A 17929-nucleotide genomic window follows, 5' to 3' on the forward strand; every position below is an offset into this window, starting at 1 on the left:
ACTTGATTTGTAGACCAGGCTAGCCCTAAACTCACAGAGATCCACCTGCCTCTGCCTACCAAGTGCTAGGATTAAATACATGAGCCACTATGCGCAGGAACTTCTCTCTTTTTTTTTTTTTTGAGCACTGTGATATCAGTAGTCTTGCTTTATTTAATTAAGAAACTTTTATTTATTTTACATAACAACCACAGATTCCTCCCTCCTCCCTCCTCCCTCCTCCCACTCCCCTCAGCCTTCCCCCCAACCTACCCCTATCCCCTCCTCTGAAAAGGTAAGGCCTCCTATGGGGAGTCAACAAAACATGGTACATTCAGTTGAGGCAGGTCCAAGCCATAGGTAATGGGCTCCAGAAAGCCAGCTCACACACCAGGGATAGATGCTGATTCCACTGCCAGGGACCCCTTAAACAGACCAAGCTATACAACTATCTCCCTTATGCAAAGAGCCTAGTCCAGTCCCATGCAGGCTCCACAGCTTTGGTCTAAAGTTTATTAGTTCCCACTAGCTTGGTTTGGTTGTCTCTGTAGGTTTCCCCATCATGATCTTGATGCCCCAGAATTCCTCTTCTCTCTCTTCAACTGGCCTCCTGGAGATTGACCTGGTGCTTGGCTGTGGATCTCTGCCTCTGCTTCCATCAGTTATTGGATGAAGGTTCTATGATGACAGGGTATTTATCAATCTGATTACCAGGGTAGACCAGCTCAGGCACCCTTTCCACTATTTCTAGTAGTCTAAGCTGGGGTCATCCTTGTGGATTCCTGAGAATTCCTAGCACCAGGTTTCTCCCTATCCCCATGATGTCTCCCTCTTACTTTAAAACTCTGGATGTATGACACAGAAGAAAAATCAAGCTATGCTTGAGTTGGATGCTTCCTCCTTTCTGGCTAGTGTTCATAGTGTTGAAAGATACTATGCAGGGTGCCGGAAAAGAAAGGTCCTCAATGCTCTTACCCAGTTGTGGACCCTGTGAGCTACAATTCCAACTTGATGGGCAAGATATGCCCAATAGTACAATAGTGGCATGACTGCTTGTGGGGTAACTAAACACTTCTTATTGGAAGTAAGGCCGTTTACACAGAAGGAAATACACGCCTGCTGCTGTAGACATGGCAAAAATCCAAACCCTATGGATGGCAGATGAGGGATGTCCTCAGAGGTAGGATGGTGAATCAGAACTCATGAAGTTGAAGTTTGATTCCCAGCAGCATAAACAAGCAAACAAACAAACAAGCAAGTTAATAACATTTAAAAATCCTATGGCTAGGGAGATCAGAAGGAGAAATCTACCTTAAAACTGTGAATGTGACTTCATCCTGAGCCAGATTCTGATATCTCATAGGCCCACGTCACCTATGGGCCAACCTTTTCTTTTTCATGTGACTTTTTAATAATTTTCTATTAAGTTCATCAGCCTGCAACAAACTTCAAAGTATCTTTGGTTAGAATTGATTGCTGAGCATTTTACCTTGCTTCTCATTTAATTATTTTGAAGACACATGTCTGCCGTTCTTTTGTTGATTATTCTGCTAAGTCTTGTATCATTTTTGCTCTGGTTTTTCAGGTACATAGCAAACAGCAAGGGAAGATGAAAAATATTGGAAAATTGATCATATCCTAATATTGGGATTTAACTTTAGAATACCAGCCCTTACTATACAAGGTGTATGTAATTAGAAAGCATGGGTTTTCTTCCTTCTAGATGTCCTTTGAGGCTTCAGAGGTATGAGTTTATAGTTTCTCTTAGGTTAGCAAGCATTGGTTTTGTTTTTAGGACTTTTCACCAACATTCATACATGTTGGGCAAAGTTATTGATCATTATTATTGTTAGGATTCCCAATTTTAATAAAAATATAGCTCTTTTTGAATTTTCTTTATTCCCTATTTTTTGTTCAGATTTCACAATTGACTTCTGCTGTAATATACTACAGATATACTATATTTTATTTAAAAAAAATCTCCTAGTTGAGTTTCCTCAAACTTTTAGCATTTAAATCCCTAGGTACATTTAGATGTCACTAAGGCATCCAGGTGGTAAGAAAGCTTCGGCTGGGCCTAGTTTCTAGTTTTTTCTTCCATTAGCGGAACCAACTGAATCGCTACAGGTTTTAGTTCTGTAATTTTTATCTTGTATTTTTCCCTTCAAGGCACTGTTATAGAGACATGGAGTTCAGTCATAGAAATCAAAATGTAATGTTGACCATAGAACGAGCCATTTGAAGTGGACATGGCATACTGGGCCGGTTCTCAACTTGTTTGCTAGCTCTGATATACTTGTAGACTTGTAGTGATTCCAGGGAGCACTGTTTTTCCGAAATCACAACGAGGCTGACATGAAAGAGAGCCAGAATTGATTACAGATATCTGCTGTGGAGTAGCCAGGGGGAAATGACGAGAGGGCTTGTATCACCTTCACCATTCCTGGGATTACTTTTTAAAGAGAGGACCTCTTTTCAGGTTCCTTTGGTGCTTCAGGTACAGAGCAGAATTCTATTTTACAGAATACACTTCTGAACATTTGGAACACCTGCTTGAATTTATATGGTAGAGTTGGGTCACCTCAAAAGGAAAGATCTAGAAGTTTAGCATTATCAAAAGATGTTGTGATGTTTTCATTTTTTTTAGACCCAGCCTTGTCATTTTCTGAAACAAAAGACAGTCTGAGACTGGCTTTCTCCTTGCAGTAGCTATCTTAAGATTCCTGGCATTTGCAACCAGAGGATCTGAGCAATGGCTTTTTGAGTAATACTCTTCGTTATGGAGGAGAGTTGCTTTGATCTTTGTCATTATATTTGATATGACATGCTACCTGAGAGTAAACCCTTGGTCACACGGTCCCTGTCATCTCATTAGTCACCATTTAAGCTGAACCCATGTTACTTTGAGTACATCCTTGAATGGTAAGACACTCCTTGTAGACAAGCATTTATTACCCTTTTGCAGCGTGTAAGGAAAACTCCTTTTGGGAGACAAGAGACCCTGCTGGAATGTCAGGGAAAGGGAGAGCAGGAAAGGAGTATGAGATGAGATATCTGTTTCTATAACCTCCATCCATGCCACTGTCAGACTATTGGATTAGCTTTCCTCAAAGTTTTGTGTGCAATTCCCCAGCACAGTTGTTGAACGATGTGCAACCACTCCCAGAAAGCGGCTTCGGTAAGGGCCCTCTTCTTTGTCGTTTAGCTCCTACACACTTAAACTAAAACTCAGTTTGCTAAGGTTTTTGACACTTGATATCCATTCTCCTTACCCATTTTTAACACCCCTCCCCTGGTGTTATGTACAACCATCTGGCTGCAGGTTATGGCATTTTGGGTAGCTTTTACCACACTAACCTTTGCTACTTCTAGTGTTTAGGAAACAGGACCCTCGGGACTGAAATATTAATGATCATAAGTACAACAGCATCCCCTCTGCTTTTCAAGTAATGCAATTCTAAGCTGAAGGGCAACATCAATTATAGCTATGGGAATCCTATATATTGTCTCAGTAGGATACCCAGATGCGCATATGGGGACACTCAGCTGGGCTCTGATACTTGTAATGGAATGCTTCCTTGTGCTTTGGTGTTTTGATGCCCTAAAAGAGAAAAATGACTCTAAGAAGGATATTTGGTTGGCAAGGGAGAGAGTCACAACTGCTGAGCTAGCTGTGTATGCAATTGGGGGTGGGGAGTGTTTCCTTACCTCTTCCTACAACTCTCCCTTTGGGAGATGAGGGAAGCCTGTGTACTTCATTCCATCTTCCTCACAGTTTCTCTCATTCCCCTGGGCTGTTTGCAGTAATTAGAATAGTGTACCAGGGAAGAGTGGTAGGTTTTATTTTTGACTCCACTGCCACCTGAGAGACAGGCCCTCTACTCAGAGATGTTCAGCCTAAGGGTAAAAACAAATGAGTAGAGATTGTAAAACTGGTTGTGTTACGTGGACCTGGGCTCCTGCTGGCAGACACAGATACCATGACTGAATCTTTTGTGGCTGACATTTCTCTGAGATCCCCTAACTCCAGGCTGACTAACATACTTTATTATAAGGAATGACACAGGTTTGTAAGGATCCATACGAGCTCGCACAGAAAGAAAAAGTGTGAAGAACAAATGAAAGGGAAAATATTATATAAAAAGAGTTCTGCCAAGTCAAGAAACCTAGATGATGATTCAGTACAGATAATTATCAAGAAATAAAAGAAGAATTATTTATAGTAAAGGTATATGACATCATTTTGATACACACACACACACACACACACACACACACACACACACACACACACACATAGTAGGAATCTTAACAGGTCTTATTAAATAAGAACAAACCTAGAGCCAGGTATTGGAGTGAATGCTGGAAGATCAGAGAAGCAGAACAAGCCACAGCCACCTCACCTCACCAGTTCCTCAGCTGTTCCTGTTTTCTCAGACTGGAAGCTTCTGTGTCCTCATCCAGAATGAATCTCAGCTCAACTCTTGCTAGAAGCCTGACATTTTTTTTTTTTTTTTTTTTAAGACAGGGTTTCTCTGTGTAGCTTTGCACCTTTCCTGGATCTTGCTCTGTAGACCAGGCTGGCCTTGAACTCACAGAGATCTGCCTGCCTCTGCCTCCCGAGTGCTGGGATTAAAGGTGTGCGCCATCACTGCCCGGCGAAGCCTGAAATCTTAACCAGCCAAATGCTTCTAGTTTCTGGTCCTCACACCTTATATATTTTTCTTCTTCCTACCATCACTTTCTAGGATTAAAGGCATGTGTCACCATGCCTGGCTGTTTCCAATGTGGCCTTTAACTCAAAGAGATCCAGAGGGATTTCTGCCTCTGGAATGCTTGGATTAAAGGCATGTGCTACCACTGCCTATCCTCTATGTTTAATATTGTGGCTGTTCTCTTCTCTGACCCCAGGTAAGTTTATTAGCATGCACAATATTTTTGGGGAATACAATACCACCACACACACACATATATACTATACACACTTGAGAATTACAGGCATTAACACATACATTTATTGAACACTTAACTAAGTATTGAATCCTAATAATAACTATTTGTTTAGAATTGAGTCTCACTTTTATTTGAATTGAGTCTCGCGCTTTTGAAGCAAGAGAGAACAGTGTCTGCCCTGTCCAAACAGGATTAGTCAAGCCTGGGAACATCAAGGAGGAACCACATGTCTACCAAATATCACAAAAAGCCTGTCAGCTCCCATTCTAAATTTTTGGTTCCCTGGGCTCTCCCTCCTTTCTTAGGCTGCCACATTATTTCACTAGGAAAATGAAAAGCTGTCATGTGTTAGCTGTCTATAAGGGAAAGTGCCTCTACAGGCAAAAAACAGTTTTATGAAGTTATATCTAGTCATTGAAGCTGAATCCTCATAGCTCTTTGGTAACATCCACTCACTGCACAGTTAGATGTTTACACTCATTTTAAGCTCCTCGAATGTACAATAAAAATAAGATATAATATCTTTAAAGCATAAAGCCATTTTAAAAATGCTTATATATTAATGTTACCATTTTTATAAATGAAGATGCAAGGAATGAGAAAGAAAATGAGACTTTAGGAAGCTCTTCATGACTCTGGGCAATAAGAAAAAATATAATGTCAACATGTAGTATGAGACGTGTTATAAATGGACATGATCTCAAAAGAAGTAAAATTGTGTTAGAGTGACTTTTTGATGGGGATGGGCTACTCACTTTCATTATGAGGTGTCCAGTAGTTGAAGTGGCTGCTGGGATTGGCTAGTAATGCACCAAGAAATTCTTCAGGAGAGTTATTTATACTAGTTAACTGGCTTGCCCGAACTATAAGCCCTGGGGAGAGCTTAGTTAAAAATTGATGGGCCATTGAGATTAAAAGGGGAAAACAAACAGCTACAAACCAAATGAATAACTGATGCTTCTTCAGTTCGCCAAGGCCAAATGTGTTCCTTGCCAGTTGGAGTCCAAACAGGGTAGATTATGTGCAAAAGGGCATGGCAAATGTCATCCCTAACTCTATGGCATAGAGCTAATGGTACCCCATCCCAATCCTTCTTATTGCTTCTGGACCACTGAAATTATAGGTTTATTCCGTATCTTATTAACTGCCTACTCCATGGACAAGAATACCACGGGCCTTTCGAACCTCTCTCTGTGGCTGTGCTGTCTTCTTTTGTTCATTGTCTGTGTGCTATCCTACTTTCCTGCTGCAAAACAGGTTCATGTCGAACTGCAAAAAATAATTTTGAAAACAAGTGCTTTAAATCAATGTAGCAATAAATTAATTTCATGCCTAGTCTAAACGGTGCTGTTAATAAAAATAGAACTCGCGTGGAGCCTGAGAATGACTGTACAGAAGATGTGGGTTTGCTGGCTCTCTCCTCAGTATTTGCCATCGCTCCCAGTTCTTTCCAAATGCTGCTTGCCAGGAGCTACGTCAGTTGTTGGCTGAGGGTGCACAGCAGCCGACTGCAAGGAGAGCTGGCAACACCTTGCTGAAGGCATATCTCAAACTGAGGAATCCTGGCTGGCATCTCAGTTAGCAAACACTGTGGCTTTTCCACAGGAGTGAATGTCTGCTCCAAATTCCTGATGGGAAGGGAAAATCAAGCAAGGGAAATAATACGTGTCACTCGAATGTGTTACTGATAGGCAATTCATTAAGGCTGCATGTTTCTCAGAACTCTATCCAGGTGAAGTGTGGCCCACTTCTGTTAAAAATCTTGTTAGTCACTGGCCAGTCAAGCATAAGAGGAGGAGTACATAGGTTGTATGTACTCTTACTTATTTACTTTTATTTATTTTTGGAAACAAATGAAGGAGCATAAGGCAATGGATGATTTAGTTGGCTCATCAGCTGCCAGAATCAAACCACTCTACTGAGTCTCCTCTTGTTTGCTGGATTGTGTTTTCTCAGGGAGGGGACTTCAAAAGTCAACTAAACATTGGGTCAGAGATAGGCGTGGAGTTACCATTGGAAATCGTCACCTCAACGCAAAGGAGAACCACTGAAATCTTTCTCAAGATTATACCGGCACTTTTCAGGGTCATTCTCAGAAATATAGATAGATAGATTCCTGGCCACTGTCACCATGGATGTTCCCTTTCAAGAGAAGCACATGCTTTTGCTGTCTTTAGAGTATCCACTTCTGTCCTCTGAAGAGGATTTCCCAGGAAGGCAAAGGGAAGCCCTTGTGAGTCTATTAAGCATCCACACAAAAAGAATCTTGGCATTTCTAAAGCCAAAATTATTCCCAAGAGCATAAGGCAAATGAAAAATGGGAATTTAGAATCCATATTTGCTGCTTACATCTTCTTATTGAGTTCTGGGTTCACATTTGTATTTCATAGCCCAACAACATGTTGTACAGATGATCTGACATTGTCTCTCAGGAAACTGCTGCATCTTACCAGCGTTTCAGGAAATGCAACTTTGTAGTGGTTTGGTTTTAAGGCCATGGCTTGGTGAATTGTGGGGGCATCACAAAATAAGAAAAATTCTTTTGTCTTAGTCTTCTTCCAGAAGCTTTATTATAGCTAACCCTCTTCCTTGGGGTATATATATGAAAGGCTTTTAGTGGCCATTGCTGTTGGAATTTCCATGGTTTGATTCCAGATAGGGGCCTCTACTCTCAAGAAAATCAAGTTCCTATTGCTTCCTTCTGTCTACCCTAGTTTCCAAAGAAACACATCATTTCTCTCTCTCTCTCTCTCTCTCTCTCTCTCTCTCTCTCTCTCTCTCTCTCTCTCTCTCTCTCTCTCTCTCTCTCTCTCTCCTTCCATTATCTTCCTGAGGACTCAGCAACTTTCCCAAATGGAATGATCTTTGGAAGATTCTCTACGTGACCACATTGTGGAGCCATCTTTTATTTGTCCGTAAGCTAGTTCTGCAGTGCAAACTGCTCCTTCCCTTCAACTTCACCAGTAGAAAAACATTCCTTATTCAAGAAAAAAAATGGATGAGAGAAACTGAAAGCAGGGATTCATGTGGTAAACTTTAAGTTAACATCCTAGTGATTGCCTCATTTGGATACTTTGGTTTTTGTTTATGTTTCTTCCCCTAACAGAGATCCTGTAGTAAATATTATTCCTAGAAATGTAAGAGGACTTTTATCTGTGGAAGAGGCTGTGGGCGGGGACTGCATACTCAGCGGCCCTGGGTATGTCATCCTTGGAAGGAAACTATTTCTGTAGGATCACTCTGAGGCAGGCACATGTTTAAATATTTTGTTCCGAACTAGAATATTTCCTTCCTGTTATACTTTAAATGAATGACACAGACTAATGCACTTGAACTTATAAAATGTTGTAATTGATAGGAAAACTTCTTGACATCTAGTTCCTGTCTCTTGAGTTTTAGATGACTCAAATCTGCATGTATCTCTGAGGTGAACCACATTGTATCTCTTTGAAGTTTATTTTCTGAGACAGCATCCAGTGTGATGTTTCTAGCTAGTATATGCATAGGTTAGTTAAAGAACACATGGTTTTTTTTTTTTTTTTTTTTTTTTTTTTGGTATTGTTCTGGCATAATTTCATTGGCATAATTTCAAGTGTGAACATTTTATGGCCTAGAACTTAACAAAATCATAACTCATTTGACCTGGGAGTGGCCTTATATCATACAGTCCAAATCAACTCTAATTTTGTCATAATTATAGCAAAGAATTTATTGAAATACAGATGATCAATGTGGTTTTAGAAATCAGGACCCACTTCTTTTTTTTTGTGATTACTATTATAACCTTACTTTCTATTTATTTATTTATTTATTTATTTATTTTTATTTTATAATTTAATTTAATTTTACATATCAGCCACGGATTCCCCTGTCCTCCCTCCTCCTGCCCCCTCCCCTTCCCCAGCCCATCCCCCATTCCCATCTCCTCCAGGGCAAGGACTCCCCTGGGGATTGGCTGTTTGGAACCTGGGGCCTATGCAGGGACCTATTGCTCAGCCTGGGTGAATGGAGGAGGGGACTGGACCTGCCTCAACTGAATCTACCAGGCTGAGCTGAATCCTCAGGACCCATTTCTGCTGAAATGCAGAGTAAAGCTTTTTTGCAAGTCCTGTGTTACTTCCAAAGATGAGTAAAACATATAGCTTTTAAAATGGCATTTATGACTAGCCCCCTTGAAACAGGTGAATAACACAGGGAAATTACTTTGTGCTAATTTGAAATGACCTGAGTTTAAAAACTTTTGTCTCTTCTTACTGGCCCTTAACCAAGGTGCTGGGATTTAATTTCCTCAAATGCTTTCTGTATTTAAAGTTTTTCTTGTATGTTTCTCTTCGGGACCCAATTTCCTTTGCCGACGAATAGGCAAACAAGAACTAATAATGGACTTTCATTAGCTTCATTTTCTCCTGATGCCATGATTTTCTTTATCTGATGTGCAATGCAAATGTTATAAATGATGACTTTTTATACAATGCCTTGCACAGCAGCTTATCATGCAGATTTAGAGAAGAAAAGGCTGTGTTCAGTAGTGCAAGCCATGCTAATGCTCCAGGGAGAATTTTTCTTATTTAAATTTCTCTTTGCGCATTATGACCTCCTAATTGGAGCTGTATTTTCTTTGTGTAGATCTTCAGATTTGATATTTTTGTCAAACAACAGGTCATCAGATATCCCCCTGTAATGCAGAAAAGCTCACATCTGTAGCTAAGGCTTCTTCCCATTTTAATAAGATGGTAATTGTTGAATTTTTGTCAAAATCCTCTGTGCAGAGCCAGATACCTTGCTGGTACTTGAGGCCTATGTCAACTACATTTTGATAAGAGGAAATTGTCTATGGTTCCGATGTGCATAATAAGTTTTAAGGCTGAAGACTTATAACTGCCTAAAATGCTGAATGCAATATTATATTTATTTGTGTTTGTATCTGCCTTGTTTACTGAATACCATGGTAGAGGCTGATTGATAATACCAATCAATAAAAAAAACCCCATCTTACAAATGTTAAGGTATTGTTCAATTAGAAAAATATGCTAGTTTAGAAAACCTTTAACATACTGACCCTTGACTATTATATGATATTTTGTTTGTGTTCTGACAAATAAAGCTTGCCTGGAGATCAGAGGATGGAGCTAGCCACTAGTTAACCATAGAGGCCAGGCAGTGGTGGCACACACCTTTAATCCCAGCACTTGGGAGGATCATGTCTTTGATCGAAGCACATGGGAGGCTCATGCCCTTAATCCCCGCACTAGGGAGGTAGAGACAGGAATATAAGGTGGGTGGAGACAGGATCTGGGTCCCATTCAGTCTGAGGATTTGTAGAGACATGATCACCCATTTGGTCTGAGATTTTTTAGAGGTAAGAAGTTTCTAGTGGATGGCTGCTCTGCTTCTCTGATCTTTCAGCTTTCATCCTCAATATCTGACTCTGGGTTTTTATCAGGACTAATTAGGATTGTGCTTCACTTGACAATGGAAGCTGACGACTTTTGAAACAATTTCAGTAAAAAGCACAGATTGATGGATCACCTCAACATGCGTGGAGGGCTTTGGTTTTGTGGTTGTTTGTTTTGTTTGAGTCTTGAGACAAAGTCTTGCTGTCTCTCTAGCTCTGATTGGCCTTGATCTTGTGACAGTCACTCTTGTTCAGCTTTCTGAATACTGGTATTGTTTATGTGTACCAGTGTGTCTGACTATGCTAAAAATTCTTCAATTTATTATCACTCTACTAAACTTGGGATTGTCAGACATTATCATGATATAAGATATGCACAGGACCACTAATGTAAGTTTTTACTAAAATACTTTAGAATGAATCAAATTAAGTTTCTAGAACAATATTAAACAAATAAGTTATAAAAGTCACCTTTTTGTTAAGTATAATGATACTTAGCTTTCAGGATGTTGTAACATTTATATATCAAATGTACAGAATAATATTTTGTACACAGTAAACTCCACATATTATAGAAATCAATGCACCTATAAACTGATGCTCAAAACATCCAATTACAGAAGGTGCAGTTAACCACATCGGGTGCTTGGCGTTGATCCTTAGCTGGAGAATAGGAAGTTCCACAGAGAAAGTGTGACATCTTTGAACTGCCAGAAAAGTGACAAGTTTAGGCAAAGACTGAATATGCATTTTTGGCAGAGGGTCCAGAATATACAAAGGTCTAGAGATAACATGAGTTTGAGTTGCAAAGAGAAGGGGAGAGAAGTTAGAGCTAGAAGGTAGATTTTAGGACTGGGGAAGGGGAGATGGGACTGTATATGAAGTTATCAGGATAGACTGGTTTATCTTGGTAATTCAGTAGACAAAGGGAGTCGTCAGGAATCTTACCCAGAAGAGCAACCACAATATAATGATTCTCTGCAATGGAAGGGTACCTTTTTGAGTGTCTACAAAAATAACATAGAACTTTGTTCTGGTGTGTGTGTGTGTGTGTGTGTGTGTGTGTGTGTGTGTGTGTGTGTGTGTGTATCTATGGAATCTGCTTGAAATTTTACACAGAGAATCAGAATGTACATCTTAACAAGACACCCAGGTGACTTAGAAGCACACTAAAATTTGAGAAACACAGGTCTGAAGGTAGCATAGGCAAATATAAGTTAAGGCATAGGGGGAGAATGAGAGTCACTTTTAGAAACTTCATGGAGGTAAAATAGGGAAGAGTAGGGAGTAGGAATGATGGGTGGCAAAGAGAGTGCAAAGAGAATTTGTTTTCTTATTAGCATTTCTAGGTGGATGATAATGCTGATTATAAAATAAGAAGTTTTGAGAGTGAAGATAGGAAAAATAACTCTCTTTATTGCATGGCATTTTTAAACAGCCCATGCTACATGCAGGGGATCCACTAAAAATGTGTGGGTCAATATGGAGTCGTGTTATTAAGGAGAAAATCTGGTCATTCTCTTAATGTCATAGAAAACTCCCCAAATGACCCTTCTCCACTGTCTTTCTATAAGAGAACAAGGGCATGTTAAAATTGGTTTTCTAGTAAGCATTAAATACTTTGAAAAAAATCGAGTTCATGAAGTCAAAGATCTCTGCCTCTTCTGTTAAGTATAAATGCATGAAAATAAAACCAGAAGGCACAACAGAGCTTGGTAATTTGTGTGTAATTCTCCTGTATAGACTTGGCAGAAATTCAGGCTCTGCAATTGAGAGAGGTTAGGGATCCTGGTGAGGCTTGGCATCAGTGTGGGGGGATTTTTTAAAAAGCTTTCTTTAGAATGAGGTAGAGAATTTAGGTATTTGAGACCACTACTTGCTGAGTTGAAATGAAATGTTCCTCAGGGGGGAGCTTGAAAGGTTATCTAGCCAGATTGTGGAATTTCTGGACAACCAATTACTCTCCAACCTAGAATTGCCTGATTTAGCAAATAAGAGTGGAGAACACCCTGATAAATTTGAGTCTCAGATGCATATTAATAATTTCTCAAGTCAAAGTTTGTCCCAAGTATTTCAGAAAATATACATAATTAAAAATATATAATACTTTTCTGAAAATCAACTTGAGCTGTATATTATTTATTTTAAATGACAACCTTTTTGAGTACCCTACATGAAGATTGTAAATATATTTACACATGTAAAATATTACAACTATTAATGTTTAAGGACAAAAGTGAGAAATTAATGAAGTGTCAAGTAAAAATTTATAACAACAATTTAAAAAGCATCTATATATCCATTTTGGAGAAAGACACGAAACAGGCTTTCTGGGAAAATTATACCATGATTTTCTTTCTTGTGCTTGTGATAAAATTACTGATTTATTTTTAAACCTTCCATACATTTTATTATCCTCTTCTATAATCTTAATACAACACTGAGTGAGAAGACAGCCTATAATTAAGGTGTAAGTTATCAAACAGACTGCAGATGTGGAGCTGCAGTGGAAGGTAAGCTTGGCGATTGCTTTCCAACGACAGCTCTAGTGCCGAGCAGATATGTTCCTTCCAAACGAGGAAGGCAGTGTTGAGAATAACTCTATTCCAGGTAGCAGTTAATATAGATAGAAAACATTTCTTTAATTAGATCTGTTTTTAGAAATTCTTCAGCCTGGAGATATATATATATATATCTCAAATCAAACAACTACATCAAAGAAAAAATGCAATTTAATGTAGCTGGAAGTATGATGTGGGAACATAGGAAAGTTAAGGTTTAATTTCATTAAGGGTCATGGAGAGGTCTCCCAGATGGCAGCATGCAAAGACCTTTTTAAAATATAGGATAGAAACCTTTCTCAGTGCATTTTTAATGACTAAGGTCATAGGTGCAGAGGTTGTGTGAAATAGAGAAAACAATGAAAGCAGCAAGAAACCTTCACCTCAGATCTGAAGACCCCAAAACACTGAAAATTTTCATGCATTGCATTGTAGTTTTTTTTAAATGTAGAGATTGTATTATGTACATGAAATTTTCTACCCCCTATTTCACTCAATGAATGTCTTTTTTTAAAATTAAAAACTCCCCATTAATAAACTTATACAGGTAACCAGTAATGCATTGTATGGATGAACAGTGATTTTTTTAAATTGGGCTTTAGGTATCCAGGGTTTTCTGTATCCATTATAAGATGCATCATTGCATATTCAAAGAATTATATAACTCTGGTTATTTCTGAGGCTATGAAGTAGAATTCCTGAGCTAAGAGTATAAGACAGCATTAATGGTCTTACCATACATACCATCAAACTGTCTTCTAAATAGATTATCCCAATTTAGGTTTAATTGTTCACAGACAGAGATGGTGGAAGGTGACCACTGAAAGTCAGAGGCAGGAAAACATAGCATATAGTCAGTCTCAAGGAACCAAAGAATGTGCTGGGGACATATGTCATGGGTGGTGGATGGGTAAAACCAAGTTAAGAGAGAGTACTTCAATACTGGATTGTGGAAGATCTTAAATGCCAAAGTAATGTAGTGAGTTTCTCTTTCTATGCTTGAGAGTGGAGAGCCATGGATGGTTTCTAAGCAGCACACTGCCATGACATTAGAACTTCCTTTCAGTTAATTATAGGTTATTAAATGTTTCTGAACTTTTTGATCATGCCCAAATAATATTTAAGGTCATCAACTATCAAAATTTGAATGTCTGGAAATAAACTATTCCATGGGCTCATTGTGTTTAAAGATACCATTGACATTTACTTTATTGAACATAAATTGATTTTTATACACTTCTGTCAGTGACTGCGTAAAGCACCTGGAAGACAGAAAGTGGCAGGGCAACTCTCTGTCATGGAGACCTTTAAATATATACTCGGGTGGTTACAGGGCTGTGAGTGTGATAAAGATTTATTGAGGAGTCAACATGTTTCTAGGACCTTCTGTTTAATGAGGTACTCCAAAGTTGTTCCTGGCTCTGAGAAAGGCTGGAAAAGCACAAATGCTATTTTAAAAGACTGATCAGATTTAAAAACACATTGTTTCTACAATTAGCACACAGTGTGTCATTTTTCATCCTTTTCTTTCTTTATGACAATATTTATATGGAAATATAAAAAAATAAATCACTCCTGTTCCCAGATCTTTTACATTTCTCTAGACAGAGCTGCTGTTTAAATTAATTTTTTATTTTTGTGTGCAATGTACTTTGAACGTATCTACTCCCACTCTCCCTCAATCTCCACCAGCTCCTACTAGACTTCCTACCCCTCTTCCTAAAGCCCTTCACATCCCTGTTCTAATTTGTAAATTCTTCTTCTCCTCTTGTTTTATAACCTACTGAGTCTATGCCCATAGGTGCAAGTGCTATCTACCAGAGCCTGGCCAGCCTACCAGTGGCCATATCCACAAAGAAAACGAGCCCTGCCTCTCCCAGTAGATATCAACTGATAACAGCTCCTTAGTTAGTAGGGGAACATGTAAGTCTCTCCCCAGAGTGTTGGGTTGTTGACTGGCTTGATCTTGTATAGGCAGCCACAGCTACTGTGATTTCATGAGTGTGATGGCCTTGTCATGTTGAGAAGACATCGTTTCACAGCAGTCCTCCCTGGCCTCTGACCCAAGCTGCTTTTATTTCATTTTCTTATTTTCTGCCACTACACAGATTTTTTTTTCAGGGAAGTCAGAATACACCCAAGTTAATGTTGTTCAGTCTGGACATTGTCAGTTTCTGAAGGAAAAAAGATAGAATCTTTTGCTTCTTTCATATAAACATCTGCCACAAAAGGAAGGTGAAATAAGACACGTAGAAAAGGAAGATGGAACAATTACAGGTATATTGTATTTCCTCGTGTCTCTGTATCGTGAACACGCCGGTGCTGGGAGAATGTAAGCTTCTCAATTTGAAATCTATTTAAATGCTGAAGGTTCTGAGTTTCAAATTCAACTTGATCTTTTCAGCCTTTGGATTCTGTCGCCTGCTGTCATAACACCGCTTCTCGATTCAAAGGGGGAAAAGGAGATTCACAGCACCTCAAATAGAGCTTGTCTGGCATCAAGTGTAAATGAATCAGAAAACCAAGCATTAACGTTTACTTGAAATAGATAAGACGTTAAAAAATAGGGATAAAATTGCATTGATGGTCTGAAATAGCTATTCAAGTATTTTTATGGCACCTGCAACCAGACATGCTTGGCTAGGAGTCTGAGGCACTTCTTCAACATTACAGCAGCCATTGCTGACATTGTGTTAAGCCTAAAATGTAAATAGCTTCTGCCTGTATGCCTTTTGACTCTGACAATACTGCTGCACCATTTAAGTGAGTAGAAGTCTTTCTGTCTAGGCTTTCTAATTTTGTCCTAAAACTTTCCCTAGAATGAATTTTGCTCATAAAGCAAACCATTTAACACATTCTTTTCCTTTTGGTCAATTTAAAGCAAATAAATCAGGTCAGGTCATTTTTATGACATGAAAGGAAAAACGATATTTTCTCACTTTCGACTCTTTTATTTTTAAATTTCTGCAACTAAAATGTCTTTTAAGTCCACAATGACAGGTCATTAATCCTTAATGTGGATTTGTACCTCTGGGTATTTGGGGTAGAAAACTCATTAAAATTCTTTTGTTTTATATATGACTGTCCTAATATAAATTTGGAGTTCATGTTTAGAATTTGTTAAAATGAATAGAAAGCATAGACATGCATTTAATGAGCTGAAGTTTGTAAAAATTACTTCTACCTATAGGCAAGGAGTCGCTCTTTTCTTAAGTATCTGCTGGTAATTTTTCAACAGAATGGAGTTCTGCAAATATATTTTTAGTCTCCCATCAGATTTTCTGGATAGGTACAGTACACTATTTAATTTTTTATTATACTTTCCAGTTTTGAAAAGAAGTACTGGAATATATATATATATATATATATATATATATATATATATATATATATATTAGTTGTACCAAAAGGCATAGCATCGGGCTGCCATCTTGCTTTTCTTTTTAAGGGAATACTTTCTTACTGGGGAGAGGTTAACTAGCCATGGCTCATCTATGAAGTGTCTTATGGATACTGGGAGATAAGTTCTGCATTATCTTCCTCAATTACAGTTTCTCTTGCTTCCTCTATTCTCTCTCTTCTATAAGATGCTTGAAAGACTACTGCAAAGGGAAGAACTGCCATCAACACATGCATTTCAAGCTCAACCAGAAAGATTTCACTATCTGTTATATTTCCAAGTACACTGGGGATAGCCATTTTCAAGATTACCAAAAGATCATCTGTTTCTTTTTATTTCAGCTGTTGATAGCTGTACAAGAACACATCAAGAGGGATGTTATGATTTTGCTTTTGTGCTTTCTTTTTCTTAATTAAGTGCCAATGTCACACACGGTCTAAGCTATATTCCAGGTAAGCATTTGAAATCCCCATAAATTCAGTCCATCAATATTTGGTGAACATCAGTTGCATATCAAGTATTAGGAGTACAATAAAGTGCCAAGTTGTTACCATTTGTACCCTTAAATGAGAGTGAGTGTAATGTGGAGATCATCCCATCCAAACCGTCTGACAGAGATTAAAACTTGCAGTTGTGGTAAGGGCTTACGTAGAGATGCACAATATTTTAATGTACATAATGCAACAAATAAATTCCCACTGAAGACCAGCAAAGGCTTCTTTTTAAGCAGCAATGGATGCAATGAGGGGCATTTTTGCCAGGGCATCCTAGAGAAGAAAGTGGCAAAGACAGCACCGTGTGGCTGAAAGAAGACTGAATTTAGCATGCAAGGGAAATCTTTTGAGGGAGAAGAGTCTTGTATTGGTTCTGTACATGCCCATGTCCTTACCTGCCTGTGAGTGAGAGAGAAAGGATCCAGCAAATAGTGGTAGACTTAGTAAGGAACATGAGGGAGAGCGAAGACTAGGTTTTTGATTTGTTCTTTGACTGAAGGTCTGTTAATTGTTGGAATGCTGCCTTATTTTTTGTCTCATTAGATCATAAACTCAACAGTAAACTGTGCTTCTGGAGTGATTTTGCAAGTTTGAATATTAATACAATCAATTTTGTTAAGCACCACTCCTTCCTTATTCTGAATGTCCTTGCTGTTTGGTAGTCACAATTTACAAACATTTCCTCATGTATTTAGAAATTCTCCTAAAAAAAGTGTCAAAGAAAATGCAAATAATGCTATTATTAGAACTTTGACATGGTAATTACAGAAAGGCTTGTATTAGTCAGGTGTTCTGAAAGCTCAGACCCCCTGTACTGTTTAATGTATTTATGTAACATTCAAGAAGGTAGCTAAATTATAAGTTTCCACCACAGGAATGATGCAAAAAGGTAGGTTTTTGACAGCATCTAAATCTTTAATCATCATTATTTCCTTACATAAAAGATATAGCCTGTTCATTTATGTATTTAATTATCAACTATTATAATAGCTTAAGAAGAGGAAGACTGGGTTTAGAAAATTTTGATCTGCTTCAGGGACACATTGTTTCCCACTATCAATAACTTCCTTTCCTTAAAGGAAATTCAACTCTCCTTTTTACTGAGGTGACTATGGAATTTGTATACGTGGTCTCGTTAATTATTCCA

At 38.5% G+C, this 17929-nt stretch overlaps 1 pseudogene; it reads left to right on the plus strand.

The window, feature by feature from the left end:
• Positions 1-3127: 3127 nt before the first annotated feature.
• Positions 3128-17929, plus strand: part of LOC131905601 (large ribosomal subunit protein eL30-like) — a 59445-nt pseudogene continuing 44643 nt past the window's right edge.

This window comes from Peromyscus eremicus, chromosome 3, assembly GCF_949786415.1.
Source record: "Peromyscus eremicus chromosome 3, PerEre_H2_v1, whole genome shotgun sequence".
NCBI classification, from domain to species: domain Eukaryota; kingdom Metazoa; phylum Chordata; class Mammalia; order Rodentia; family Cricetidae; genus Peromyscus; species Peromyscus eremicus.